The sequence below is a fragment of the Rhinoderma darwinii genome, unplaced genomic scaffold (assembly GCF_050947455.1).
Source record: "Rhinoderma darwinii isolate aRhiDar2 unplaced genomic scaffold, aRhiDar2.hap1 Scaffold_133, whole genome shotgun sequence".
Lineage (NCBI taxonomy): Eukaryota > Metazoa > Chordata > Amphibia > Anura > Rhinodermatidae > Rhinoderma > Rhinoderma darwinii.
In genome coordinates this window covers 309,118-324,340 of record NW_027461964.1, presented here as the reverse complement: position 1 = coordinate 324,340, position 15,223 = coordinate 309,118, and the positions used below count along the sequence as shown (strand labels likewise).

The 15,223-nt window shown below is 44.9% G+C and overlaps 1 long non-coding RNA gene across 2 annotated transcripts in view; it reads right to left on the bottom strand.

Moving 5' to 3' along the window:
• LOC142699134 (uncharacterized) overlaps window positions 1-15,223 on the bottom strand; it is a 33,976-nt gene that overhangs the window by 15,993 nt on the left and 2,760 nt on the right. The window contains exon 2 of one of the 2 annotated variants that reach the window (XR_012866015.1): window positions 4,925-5,181. This is a non-coding gene — a long non-coding RNA (uncharacterized LOC142699134). The remainder of the gene's footprint in view (window positions 1-4,924; window positions 5,182-15,223) is intronic. The other variant, XR_012866016.1, reaches the window with a different exon arrangement.

Genomic DNA, 15,223 nt, shown 5'->3' with positions numbered 1-15,223 from the left:
AAGTTCGGCAACTTACTAATTCCTCAGCATTTTTAAGATATCTGTTTGGGGTCAGTGAATGGGAATATTCTTGTTTATATTCAGGAACATGCCTGATATTTCTCGCAGCTGATAGTTTGCTACAATTGGATCCATTCTAGGTCAGGATTTTCCTCACTGTTTCTGCTATTCATGCCCTCCGGCTTACTCTCTGCTCTGTAGAAGTTCCAGATTTGGGGGTGGGTTGTTGTTAAGGGCAGATGGGTGAAATGTCCTAGGCCCGCTTGCTTCATCATCTTGGTACATACAAGCAGAGCAGCCCCAGGCTACTGCACATGCCCAAAAACGTCTTGTATTATTCCATGTGCAGCACTAGGTGGGGAGGGGGCAAGTGCCAAAAGAACGTTTACCCAACCGTGCACCACAGATAGAGGCTGCCATTGGGGTTGCATACGGTTTATTTACTTACAGACGCAAATCCTATAAACTTAGAAATTCACGGTACTGATGTCAGCTTTCTGTCATTTAACCACTGGGTGACATACATATACAGTGCCATGCAGTTAGCACAAAGTACTGTAAATGTACAGTACTTGGATGGTGCGGGAAATAGCGTAGATCCCGGCACGTTACCCCTCAGTTGCTGTGGTCAATAGTGGGGCATCTACGTGGGTAAACAGATGGCAGGGGCTTCTTCTGTCACCATCAGCACAATCGCATGTTTCTGATAGGTGCCATGGCAACCGGGGGCCTAAACAAGGCTCCCAGGTCTGCCATGTGTGAATGCTTATAAAGCCATGCCATTATGTACTCAACGCCTTTGTTGCAGAAGTTTTGTTGTGTTACTGGTTGCCCTTGGATCCGACCATAACCCATTCCTCTGGCTATGGTCGGGAAAAGACACATCCCGACCATAGTATGGCTTTGTGGTCGCTTTCAATGTTCTCATGAACACGCTTTATTTCGTTTGCACTCCGGAACATCCAATTATTCCTGAGTGCTTGGTGTGACTACCAGCCTGTAGCTGCAACTGCGCATGTGCAACAGTAGCGCTGCCCAAGTCCCCACCTGCACTCGGGAACTGGCAACTGTTCCCGAGTGCTTCTACTAAACTTGCATTTCAGCAAGACTGTATGTACCCAGGAACCGGCGACTGTTCCCAAGTGCTTATTCTAAACCTGTATTTCAGCATGTGCTACTGCTCATGCGCAGTCACATCGCTGTAGAAGACTGTATGTACCCGGGAACTGGCGACTGTTCCCAAGTGCTTATTCTAAACCTGTATTTCAGCATGCGCTGCTGCTCATGCGCAGTCACATGGCTGTAGAAGACTGTATGTACCCAGGAACCGGCGACTGTTCCCAAGTGCTTATTCTAAACCTGTATTTCAGCGTGCGCTACTGCTCATGCGCAGTCACATCGCTGTAGAAGACTGTATGTACCCGGGAACCGGCGACTGTTCCCAAGTGCTTATTCTAAACCTGTATTTCAGCGTGCGCTGCTGCACATGCGCAGTCACATCGCTGTAGAGGACGGTATGCACCCGGGAACCGGCGACTGTTCCCAAGTGCTTATTCTAAACCTGTATTTCAGCGTGCGATACTGCTCATGCACAGTCACATCGCTGTAGAGGACGGTATGTACCCGGGAACTGGCGACTGTTCCCAAGTGCTTATTCTAAACCTGTATTTCAGCGTGCGCTACTGCTCATGCGCAGTCACATCACTGTAGAGGACGGTATGTACCCGGGAACCGGCGACTGTTCCCAAGTGCTTATTCTAAACCTGTATTTCAGCGTGCGCTGCTGCACATGCGCAGTCACATCGCTGTAGAAGACTGTATGTACCCGGGAACCGGCGACTGTTCCCAAGTGCTTATTCTAAACCTGTATTTCAGCGTGCGCTACTGCTCATGCGCAGTCACATCGCTGTAGAAGACTGTATGTACCCGGGAACCGGCGACTGTTCCCAAGTGCTTATTCTAAACCTGTATTTCAGCGTGCGCTACTGCAGATGCGCAGTCACATCGCTGTAGAAGACTGCATGTACCCGGGAACTGGCGACTGTTCCCAAGTGCTTATTCTAAACCTGTATTTCAGCGTGCGCTACTGCTCATGCGCAGTCACATCGCTGTAGAAGACGGTTTGTACCCGGGAACCGGCGACTGTTCCCAAGTGCTTATTCTAAACCTGTATTTCAGCGTGCGCTACTGCTCATGCGCAGTCACATCGCTGTAGAGGACGGTATGTACCCGGGAACCGGCGACTGTTCCCAAGTGCTTATTCTAAACCTGTATTTCAGCGTGCGCTACTGCAGATGCGCAGTCACATCGCTGTAGAAGACTGTATGTACCCGGGAACTGGCGACTGTTCCCAAGTGCTTATTCTAAACCTGTATTTCAGCGTGCGCTACTGCTCATGCGCAGTCACATCGCTGTAGAAGACGGTTTGTACCCGGGAACCGGCGACTGTTCCCAAGTGCTTATTCTAAACCTGTATTTCAGCGTGCGCTACTGCTCATGCGCAGTCACATCGCTGTAGAGGACGGTATGTACCCGGGAATCGGCGACTGTTCCCAAGTGCTTATTCTAAACCTGTATTTCAGCGTGCGCCACTGCACATGCGCAGTCACATGGCTGTATAGAGGACGGTATGTACCCGGAAACCGGCGACTGTTCCCAAGTGCTTATTCTAAACCTGTATTTCAGCGTGCGCTACTGCTCATGCGCAGTCACATCGCTGTAGAGGACGGTATGTACTCGGGAACCGGCGGTTGTTTCCGAGTGATTCTAATTTACTATTTCAGCGTCTGCTACAAGTACTAGGACTGCAGTAGCTTCGCTGTTCAAATCTTAGCCGTCACTTGGGAATTACACCTCTGAGTAATCCACAGCTAGAAACCAGCCTGATAATTATCAGTAATTAATAATAATATTAATTACCAGTCCTCTGATTCCTCCATTGCCGCTGACTGGAGGATTCTATATTTTGCTTCTCTTCACTTATAGACATCTAGAAAAGAAAGAGGTGCTATAATACGTTCCTGGTATATGCTATAGATGTACTGGATCAGTAAAGAGATGTTAGTGTACCTGGTTTCTGATAAAGCTCAAATCATTTTTAAGGGGCAATTAAATCCGTTCTGGGGTACATTCTGCGGAGCCAAACTAGAGATCCCACCTCAAGTCTTCCTATCCAAGAGGTCGCACCGACCACCCCACACTGACTATAAGCCACAAGTATCATGGAATTGTCTCTGACCACAGCCCCTAAATTATTCACCAATCACACCAAAGATCAGATGTCTAGAAGAAATAGCGCTCTCCTTCACATCTGTATAACAGAAAACCATTCTACAATCTATTCAGTGGAACATTTACATCTCATTTATAACATGGGCCTAAGTGTGGCCTAGAGAGGACACCGTATATCTAATATCATCATCAGGAAAAATATTACACATTCAATAGAGACCTCACATGCGCCAAGTTATGACACAAAGTGATATCACTAGTAGAGAAAATAGCCGGACACTGACTTGTGACGTCTGGCCAAATCACTAGAGAGGAAAAGAAAAGGAGACGCGTCAACTAAACTGCGCCACTCACAGCAAAAATATTAAAACCCTGCCCACACAAACCCTACAAAAATGAGCCTTATTTCAGGGGAGACTTTCATGGACACTGCTGATAACCAGAAAGATTGTGTAACATACTGACAAACAAAATATACTGGGCTCGATAACGTCATTGTCATTACACAGGGATTTCTACATCAGGAACACCTCAAATAATGATGATATCTTGTTACTAGCCGGGATGTAAGGGGCGTCTGGCTGCAACATTTATCACCCCATTCATCGCTACCTTTAATTTGGTGGATCTGACGGCAAGTAGAGTGTCCTTCCTTACCCTGCCACAAATGGAGCATTTTATAGGAGTTCTTCCCATCGTAGACATTTATGGCATACATCAGAGCTGGACCCGCCATAAATGTCTAAGATGGAAAAACCCCTTTAAGCTGCACACTCGTCTGTAAGAGATGAAACACTACTCTATGGCCAGAGGTAGACAACTGACTGTTAGAACGTCCAAATGTCCTCAATAATATCCTCCAAGAACAAGAACTCCAGAAGAAAACTCTTCTGCAAACAGCAACCAAACCGCATCTGACCGGGGAAATCCAACTCAAAATCACTTTATTACCAGAACTGTATGAATTATTTCTATCACAGCTACTTTACTTAGTCATAATACTTTCTATAGGAATTTTATCAACATTTCGGCCCCATTCACACGGCTGTGCCCATAATCACGGCCTGTGATAGTGGGCACAGCCAGCTGCCGATGGCCGCGGGCCGCAGTTTCGGGCCGTGCTCTCATACAAAGTATGGGAGCACGGCCCATAAAAAACGAAAAGTAGGACATGCTCCATAATTCACGGCACGGTTCTACGGCACAGACAGCTGTCCGTAGCGATACGGAAAGGTTTCTGCGGCCAATAGAACCAGGCGGTTCTGTTTTTTTACAGTCATGTGCATGGGGCCTTAAATTGTTACTAAACATAGTGACATGTCAGAAGTTTTGATCGGTGGGAGTCCTAGCACTGAGACCCCCACTTATTGCTAAAATGAAGCAGCAGAAGCGGCAGGGCGAGCGATGTACTGCTTTGTTTCTGATCGTCTTCCCTCGGAAAGTTGAGCAAACGGTGTACAGACTCAGAGTTTCCATTTAGTCCGTACAACGCTCACTCAGTTTTCCGTGGAAAGCCAATCAGAAACCATGCGGCACAGCACTCACCCAAGCGCTTCTGCCGCTTCGCTGTAGCAGTCGGGGGGGGGGGGTCTCAGTGCTGAGACCCCCACTGATCAAAACTTCTGCTATGTCACTTTGATATGTTGAAAGTTTAGTTACACTTTATCAGCCTCACACAAGACTAAAAACATACCTTTACCCAACTGCCCCATGACAATCACAATACCTAAACGGCTCCAACGCCAGCCACAAAGTCCTATAAATTAATCAAATTAATCAGTTCCGCGTTTTTTTCTGCCACCCATTGATTTCAATGAGGGGTCAGAGGCGGAAACCGCTCCAGGAAAGTGATTTGGGGCATTTTTTTGGCGCTGATTCCGTTGCGGTTTCCGTGTGAACCGACCTGTGGAGCATTCACCATCTTGATTCTCTGAACTTGGAAATAGACACCTGAAAAAGAAGGAGGTGTGAGAATACATTCCTGGTAAATGCTATCGTTTTCCATATAACGTCGATGTCTGTAAGAAATCCATGAAATAAGATGTTACTGCAGCGTGTGATCCTACAACTACAATCTATCCGGATACTTACCAGTCGCTGATACTAATCATAAAGGGGGCAATTTATTAACACTGGTGTTTTATACACAGTCTTAATAGAAAAAAAATTGAACGTAAAGTGCGACACATTTATTAAGAGGCAAAAGCATTTTAATAAATGTGTTGCATTTTTCTGCTGGGCCGTGCGGTAAAATTGTGCAGCAATGACCACACCATGCACCATAGCATCCCTCCCACGTCTCCCATAACATAAAAAAACACATACTCACCTCACCGCTCTTCTTCTCCCCTCCATCTCATCATCATTTCAGCGCCGCTCATACATAGTGGATGCCGAGAAGTGTCAGAGCCATATATGCAGGAGCGGATTACAATGAGGGCAATGTGGGCACTTGCCCAGGTCCCGAGGCAGAAGGGGGACCAGTTCGCCCCGGTTTTCCCGAACTGGTTGTTAAAATTACAGCTGGTTCAGAGAACCGGGGTGAAACAGGACTTTTTACCCAATTGTATCCGTGTCCTTAGGACGCAGATACAACTGATTACTATTGCACTGGCTTTTTTTTCTGTGGGCAGCATTGGGGCAATATCTACAGGGCACTCTATTTACACTGGGCAATATCTACAGGGGGCATTTTGACTGGCGCGATCTACAGGGGGCAGTGTGACTGGCACTATTTACAGAGGGCATTGTGACTGGCGCTATCTACAGGGGGCATTGTCACTGGCACTATCTACAGGGGGCATTGTTAGTGTGTGTGGTGTTTCAATGAACGCTGTGTATAGGAATAGAGACAGCAGCAGCAGCGGCGCTGTCTCTATTCCTCCCGGTGATCATGTGACTGGTCACATGATCGCCGGGTGCCGTTAGTGACAGACTGCTGCTCGGTCTTACTAGACCCAGCACAGCCCAGTTAGTGACAATCGTCACTATGAGAGGGCTGATTTCCCCTGTAACTGGGGCTGCTGTGCAACTCCAGTTAGGGTATGTTCACACGAGGGCGTCCGTTACGGCTGAAATTACGGGGATGTTTCAGCCTGAAAACATCCCCGTAATTTCAGCCGTACCGGCATGTGCAGGCGCTTGAACGCCGCGTCAATTACGGCCGTAATTAGCGCTGCTATTCATTGGAGTCAATGAATAGCGGCTCCAATTACGGCCAAAGAAGTGACAGGTCACTTCTTTGACGCGGGCGTCTAGTTACGCGCCGTCATTTGACAGCGGCGCGTAAATATACGCCTCGTGTGAACAGACAAACGTCTGCCCATTGCTTTCAATGGGCAGATGTTTGTCAGCGCTATTGAGGCGCTATTTTCAGACGTAATTCGGGGCCAAAACGCCCGAATTACGTCCGTAAATAGGCCGTGTGAACATACCCTTACAGTGGAAAAGATGGTGTAAAAGAAAGAAAAAAAATATATAAAGTTCCCCAAAGGTCTTTTTTGACCTTTGAGGGACAGACCATAATAATAAAAAAATAGTAAAGTACAAAAAAAATTAAATAATAAATACACATAAAATACCCACCCCAAAAAAATACCGTTCCCCCCCCGCCAATCATTGTTGTAACGCTAGCGCTGACCCAATTACCCTAATAGACATATAATATATTACAATTTACGGTAGACAATGACGATCACAAAAAAAAGGTCTATTTTAGGGTAAAACTATGTTATTACCAAAAAAAAAAAAAGCTGAAACGTAAAAAAGCTTATTTTTTTACTATTATTTTCAAACTTTATGAATGAAAATTCTAAAATGGCAAAAAGGTGTGTATAAAAACGATAAAAAAATAAACCTCCATTGTCTACGGAAAAAACGTCGCAAAAATAACGTCGTTAGCCCAACAAATAAAAACGTTATAGCCATTTAACTAACACGTGCTAAAAAGGGCTAAACGGTGTCTGGTCCTGAAGGCACAAAATAGCCCGGTCCTGAACTGGATAAGATCTTCTGGGGTCCTGTATCTAAGCCTACATTGTTAGGCTTAGATACGGGGTCTAACCAACAGTGTCACACATGGAGCCTGTATCTAAGCCTAACACAATGTAGGCTTAGATACAGGACCCCAGATGACATTCTTTTTATTCCTGTATAAGGGTATGTTCACACGGCCTATTTACGGACGTAATTCGGGCGTATTAACCCCCGAATTACGTCCGAAATTACGGCTTGAAAGCGTTGGCAAACATCTGCCCATTGAAAGCAATGGGCTGACGTTTGTCTGTTCACACGAGGCGTATATTTACGCGTCGCTGTCAAAAGACGGCGCGTAAATAGACGCCCGCGCCAAAGAAGTGTCATGTCACTTCTTCAGACGTAAATGGAGCCGTTTTCCATGGACTACATGGAAAACCAGCTACAGTTACGTCCGTAATGGACGCGGCGTTCAAGCGCCTGCACATGCCGTTACGGCTGAAATGACGGGGCTGTTTTCTCCTGAAAACAGCCCCTTAATTTCGGCCGTTACGGACGCTGCCGTGTGAACATACCCTAAGATTAGTGTTTTGGGGCCCTGTATCTAAGCCTAACATGTGGTATTCTTAGATACATGGCCCATGTGTGACACTGTCTGCTTGGGTAATGTTACTAAGGCTACCTTGTGGTAGGCTTAGATACATGGTCTAACAGTATCACACATGAGCAGTGTATCTAAGCATCCCTCTTTTTTTTTTTCAGGTTGGGTCCTTGGTACTACATCAAGTTCAAGGACTACTTCAATGACACCTTTTTTATTTTTAATAAAATCGTTAACCAGTGTTGTGTGTTATTTTATTACAAGATTTTTTCTATGTCCTTCTCATTTATTTAAAAATGTATTACTAGTGGATTATTAATGGCCACTGTCTAACAGCGTCCATTAGTAAGGCTTCATGCACACTAGCGTGTGTATTTTCCGCGCGTGAAAAACTTGCGTCAATCCCATCCGTGTGTGTGCGTTAGGGCGGATTAACACGAACGTGCTATACGTCCGTGCAACCCGCGTGCTTTTCACGCTTGTGGCACGGACCTATGCTAGTCTATGGGGCAGTGCAGACAGTCCGTGAATTTTACGCAGCGTGAGTCCGCTGCGTAAAACTCGCGAAATGTTCTATATTTCTGCGTTTTTCGAGCATCACGCACCCATTGAAGTCAATAGGTGCGTGAAAATCAGGCGCAGCACACGGAAGCACTTCCGTGTGACGCGCGTAATTCGCGCAACAGCAGTAAAATAATGAATGTAAACAGAAAAGCACCACGTGCTTTTCTGTTTACAAACATCCAAACGGAGTGTCATAATGATGACGGCTGCGCGAAAACCGCCGGAATATAGAACATGTCGTGAGTTATACGCAGCGGAATCACGCTGCGCAAAAATCAATGACAGTCTGCACTGCTCCATAGACTTGCATAGGTCCGTGCCACACGTGTGAAAAACACGCGGGTTGCACGGACGTATATGGCGTTCGTGTAAATCCGCCCTTAGGTAGACAGCGCCACTATGATTCCGGTCCACAACGGATTGCTTCATGTCTCTGCCTAGGTCTATGTCCAAGCAAAGCGTGCAGGAGCGGAATCCCCGACCATAGTGGGATTCCACTACTCCGATAAGTTACAATAGCGCTAGGTACAGGTGGGGGGAGGGGTAGTGTGTCATCTATGTAATAAAATGACTCCTCCTCACAACACAAAGTGCAGGAGGAGGAATGGTACATGAAGTACAATAACGGAGGCAGCATTAGGCTAAGTTCACACAGAGTATTTTGACGAGTTTTTTTTAAGCGGAAACAGCGTTGCAAAACTCGACAAAAACGGCCCGAAAATGCGTACCATTGATTTCAATGGGAGGCGTCGGCGTCTTTTCCCCGCGAGCAGTAAAACTGCCTTGCGGGAAAAAGAAGCGACATGCTCTATCTTCGGGCGTTTACGCCTCTGACCTCCCATTGACTTCAATGGGAGGCAGAGAAAACGTATTTCGCGTTGTTTTATGCCCGCGGCGCTCAATTGCCGCGGGCGAAAAACGCCACAAAAAACAGACGCAAAAAACAACGCCAAAAAGGCTACGATAAAGCCGCGAAAAAAGCCGCAAACAAAGAGGCAAAGAACGCCACAAAAAACGACAGGGAAAACGCCACGAAAGATGCAACGAAAAACCCAGAAAAAAAAACTGCAAACAACGACGCAAAAAAGGCTACGATAAACTCCACGGAAAACGCTGCGAAAAAGACGCGAAAAAAGAGGCAAAGAACGCCGCGAAAAACAACTGGGAAAACGCCACGAAAGACGCAACGAAAAAAGCAGCAAAAATAGCCGCAAACAACGACACAAAAAAATAAACGATAAACGACGCGAAAAAGGCTACGATAAACGCAACGGAAAACACAGCAAAAAACATCGCAAAAAAAGACGCAAACAAATAAGCAAAAAACGCCAATATAAACTAAGCGAAAAACGACCCGAACAAAGCGGCAAACAAAAACGCAAACAAAGCCGCAAACAGCGCACAAAAAACTCTGGGAAAAATGACGCAAAAATCAACGTGCAGGGAGAGGTAAATCTGCCGCAAACTTCAAGACGGAATTTTGAGGCAGATATTCTTCCTGCAAAAAAACTCTGTGTGAACATGGCCTTAGTGGAGAGAGACATGAGATAGAAGAGGGTGGACGAGGGTGAGGGAGACACGAAGAGGTTTATAGACCTGAAAAGAGAAAGAAAACATAAATGTGAAAACATAATGGGGGGGAGAACGGTCACCATCCTTCAAGAATGTCAGCAAGAAGACAAGTCCAGTGAAGGATGTCAGCGGGGAGGAGCAGGGACAGCTCACGTGAACTCTTGGAAGGTACGTGCACGCTCATTGCAGCCTGCAAGGAGCGTGCACGGGAAAAAAGTTTCCTCACAAGGAAAGATCAACAAACCAGAGCTGAACTGCATGTAAACAAGCGGTGCTAAACTCAAAGCAGAAATGTGCGAAGTAGAATTTTTTTTAAAATAATGCTTTATTTTGGTTGTCTGTATAAGGGGTAATGTATGACACCGTTTTTGAAAAAATTTTGGTATCTCGGACAACCCCTTTAAAGAGGCTTACATCGACTTACCTGCAAACGCCGATGCTACTTCAGAATCAACTGTAGCCTCTGGTGCCGATGTGTCCTCGCTCGTCCAACACGATGCAGGACCTGGGGCAGGAAGTGAGTGACGTCACAGATCTGCACTGCCAGAAGCTGGGCGTTGTGAAGAGAAGTGGATGATACTTCTATACACAACGCCCAGCTAGTAAAAGAAGTAAACACGCCCCGATGTACGCACATAATACACGCCCAGTTGGACTTTTGCAAGCCTCATTTGCATAAATACAAAAATGGTCATAACTTGGCCAAAAATGCTCGTTTTTTAAAAATAAAAACGTTACTCTTATCTACATTGCAGCGCCGATCTGCTGCAATAGCAGATAGGGGTTGCAAAATCTGGTGACAGAGCCTCTTTATGGTAAAAGTAGATGTTAAATCTACTTTTACCTTAAGAGAAGGTAAGTGTGTACAGTAAAAACTAAACCCAAAAAACATGGAGGAAGCTCAGTTTTCTCAAATTCAACCATTACATGGTACTTTAAATGGTGCCTAAGAAACGACAACTCCTCTCGCAAAAAAATAATCCTTCACACACCACTCCATTGACGTAAAAATAAAAAAGTTATGACTCTAGGAAGGTGAGTGACAAATGAAAAATGGCTTGTATAACCTCTTCAGGCCGAAGCCATTTTAATAGAGTTTGAGGGCTTATTTTTTACGGGAGGCGTCGTAGTTTCTATTAGTAGCATCTAAAGTACCATACAATGCACTGGTAAACTGAAAAAAATTATTTGCGTGCTGAAATTGGAAAAAACTGCGATCCCTTCATGGCTTTTTGGGTTTCGTTGACATGAAAACGTAACTACATGCTGTGGCTCAATACGATTGCGGAGATACCAATTAATATAGGTTTTCTTAAATTACACTACTTTCAAAGAAAAAAAAACTTTTTGGTAACATTTTTTTATTGGTGTAGCCACATTCTAAGAGCCATACGGTTTTTATTTTTTCATGGATTGAGCGGTGTGATGCGTATTTTTTGTGGGACGAGCTCTAGTTTTTATAGGTACCATTTTTTGGTACATGCAATTTTTTGATCACTTTTTATTACATTTTTTTTAAGAGCTAAGTTGACCAAAAAACAGCAATTTTGGGGTTTTAAATATTTTTGGGGTTCACCATGCGCGTTAAATAACGCTATATTTTAATAGTTCAGAAACAGCTATACCAATTTTGTTAACTTTTTTTTATTTTTTACATTACTTTAGAGGAAAACTGGGAAAAGGTGTTTTTTTTTTTACTTTTAATTTGTTCTTTTTTTCCTTACTAAAAACTATATTTCCCTTTTTTTTGCTAGGGGACATGAAGCAGCGATTGTTAGATCGCTGGTACAATACACTGCAATACTAATGTATTGCAGTATATTGTCATTTCCACAGGCTTCTGTTAAAGTGCAGCTAAACGTTTAACAAACTTCTGACATGTCATAGTGACATGTCAGAAGTTTTGATTGGTGGAGGTCCAAGCACTGAGACCCCACCTATCGCTAAAAGTACGGAGCTGAAGCGCTCGGTACGGGCTCTTAGACTTTCTCCGATAAGTTAGTTTCCGGAAAAAGCCGAACAGACACGAAGCGGCTGAGCGCTCACACGAGAACTTCAGCTGCTTCATTCTAGCGATTAGTGGGGGTCTCAGTGCTCGGACCCCCACCAATCAAAACCTCTGACATGTCACTATGACATGTCAGAAGTTTCTTAAACGTTTAGCTACACTTTAAGCCCTGCCACATGCAGGACTTAGGAGAGGCAGAGCGAAGGCAGTCTTGGGGCCTTCATTAGGCCCTGGGCTGCCATGACAACCATAGTGACCCTGCGATCTCATTGCGGGTGGGGGTGACGAGCTGTCAGAGGGGGCCGCCCCCTCTTTTTAACACCTCAGATGCTGCCGTCACGACTGACCACAGCATTTGAGGGGTTAAACAGCCAGAAATCAGCGCGATCACTGTTTCTGGCCGTTAGTCCCGGATGTCATCTGTAATACACAGCTGACAGCCGCAGCGTATGGTGCACGCACAGCGCGTGAGCGCTCCATACATCACTCCTCGCACTATGACATATCTGACACAACATTTTGCGGGAAGCAGTTAAGGGGTTGAACAGGAACTGGTTCTTTAAGGTTATATTCACGCACAGAAGATGATTTTTTCCGGAAAACCCAAACAATTTAAAGCTCCTGACCTCTTTAGGGTCCCAATGTATTCTGCTTTCTCTCTTCTGTAATGGCTCATTCTGCTTTTACAGAAAATTCTAAACTGTGCCAGATCTGCGCGGTCCAGCGCGGGCCTCTACCTTGCTATGCCCCATGGAGTGAAATATACGTTAGCGAGGAGCTGGCGTAGATTTCCACTATAATTTATGCCACTTTTCTGGGAGAATCATAATAAATTTGTTGGCTCAGTGGCCACGCTCCTTTCCCCTCGACCACGCCCCATTTCTACAAAAGTGTGGAAAGTGGCGGGAAAAAAAGGGCAAAAATTGCAATTTGCATCTAAAATGCGACTTTTAATCCCTTTTGCGACTTTTCTACGCCTGGCGTAGAAGAGTTGATAAATGCCCCCCCCCCCCCCTTAGTGTCTTATGTCTCTGTGTTCTTCTCCTGCCTGTAGTCCTCGCCTTCCTTACAGCTGTACTAGTGACTGGACCGTGAAGTAACAATCATTACCAGATAGAACGTCAGGTCCGCTCATTGTATAATATTACAACAGAAGAAGAGGCCGTACTGAAAGAAGAAAAAAGGAATAAGGGAAGGCCTCCATGACTAAAATAGATGGGAGGGACACAGAGTTGGCTGGCATATGAGAGGAAAGGGGGGGGGGACAGCAGGAGGGCTTGAGTGAGAAGGGGTGGGGATTGAAGGGGATGTACCTGTTTCCTGTTTGTGCTCTCCCTCTCTTCGCCAGGACACAGAAGCAGGAACATGTTCCCGCCCGCCCGCCCTGATGTGGATCGGTTGACCGCGGCAAGAGGTTGCTGCGGATGGTGGTTCTTCTCGTCAAAGTTTATTTGCTTATTGACATTTGTCTTTGGGGGAGGTTAAATTTTGTCATTGCAGCTGCGGGGGGGAGTCCTTGAAGTAGGTCGTAAAAAGTGGTGGGGGGGAATGCATCACGGGATGCACCCCCAATTTGTCGGCTTCTTAGGGTGTTACCCCTTTTGAAAGCTGGGTTATATATATTTATATATATATGGTGGTCATCTGCAAAAAGGTAATTTGGTGCTCCTGGGCCGGGTTACGGCTGGGGGTAAGGTATTTGTGGGCAGATGGCCAAAATTAAGTATCGGTGGCTTCAAGGACTTGCCCCTGTCATTCTGGTTGGTTTATAATGTTATGACCCTGATAGGGTCGCAGTGGGTTATTTGTTGTTATGATGTATCCCCTTTTTTGGGGATTCAAAAAATTATGGTATTTAAAGTTATTGTTATTTAAATAATAAACGGCTGCTGTGGCCATTAAAATCCAACTCTGTTTCAGTGTCTGCTTTGGGAGGGTAGATTTACATAAGGGGAGTAGCGACTCGACTTATTTGAGTCAGGATGAGGAACGTTTCTTGGGAAGGTCCTTGTATAAACATTACAAGTTGTAGAGTCATTTACTGCTTCACATAAGCTGAGAGACTTTCCTCCGGTTCTGTCCATATTTCATGGATTTCATGACTAGATGTCACATTATAAAAGCTCTTAGCTGCCATATTTGCGCTCACTTATATATAAATACCGTCAGGGCCGGCCTTAGGTTGGAGGGCGCCCTGTGCGGGATTCTCTATTGCCGCCCTCCACAAACCAAAAATTAACCACATATATAGACACATACTGGAACATATATACTGCACATACATAGGAGGGACATGTTTAGACAAACAGGCAAATATATATATATATATATATATATATATATATATATACACATTCTGGAATATATACACACACACACACACACAGGAACATATATACTGCACATACATAGAGGGACATATTTAGACAAACAGGCAAATATATATATACATATTCTGGAATATATACACACACACACACAGACACACACACACAGGAACATATATACAAACACAAACACACATTCACATACATACCCATATATACACTGTGCAGATAATGTAGTAGATGTCACCTGCAGTCCTATGTAACACCACAGATAACACAGTGATAACTCTCTGATTACAGATAATGTAGTAGATGTCCCCTGCAGTCCTATGTAACACCACAGATATCACACTCTGATAACTATACCCACACATATATACACACACAGAGGCACACATATATACACACTAACAGAGACATATATACACATATATACACACACATACACACACACACACACACACATACTGGAACATATACACACGCGAACACCAATGTAGGAAATAAAGGGGTAGTTAGGTTAGAGAGGGGTCAGACTATATTGGTGGGGGGAGAAACAGACGGTGGGGAGAAGACTAGGCAACAAGATAAGGAGATCCTTTCGTTACAAAACAGCAGTGAAAATAAAAAGGCCGAAATGTCAAATAATCACATTTCTGATAGTGAAATTGAAACATTTAAAGGCAAGTTAAAGTGTATGTTCACAAATGCCAGAAGTCTAGCAAGCAAAATGGGGGAGCTGGAGGCCTTGATACTGGAAGAAGATATAGATATAGTTGGTGTTGCTGAAACATGGCTGGACTCTTCACATGACTGGGCTGTAAATCTACAGGGTTTTACACTGTTTCGGAAAGACAGGGCAAATAGGAAAGGTGGTGGTGTATGTCTGTATGTGAGAAGCGATATGAAGGTGAGTGTAAATGAGACATTAGAGGGTGAAGACTG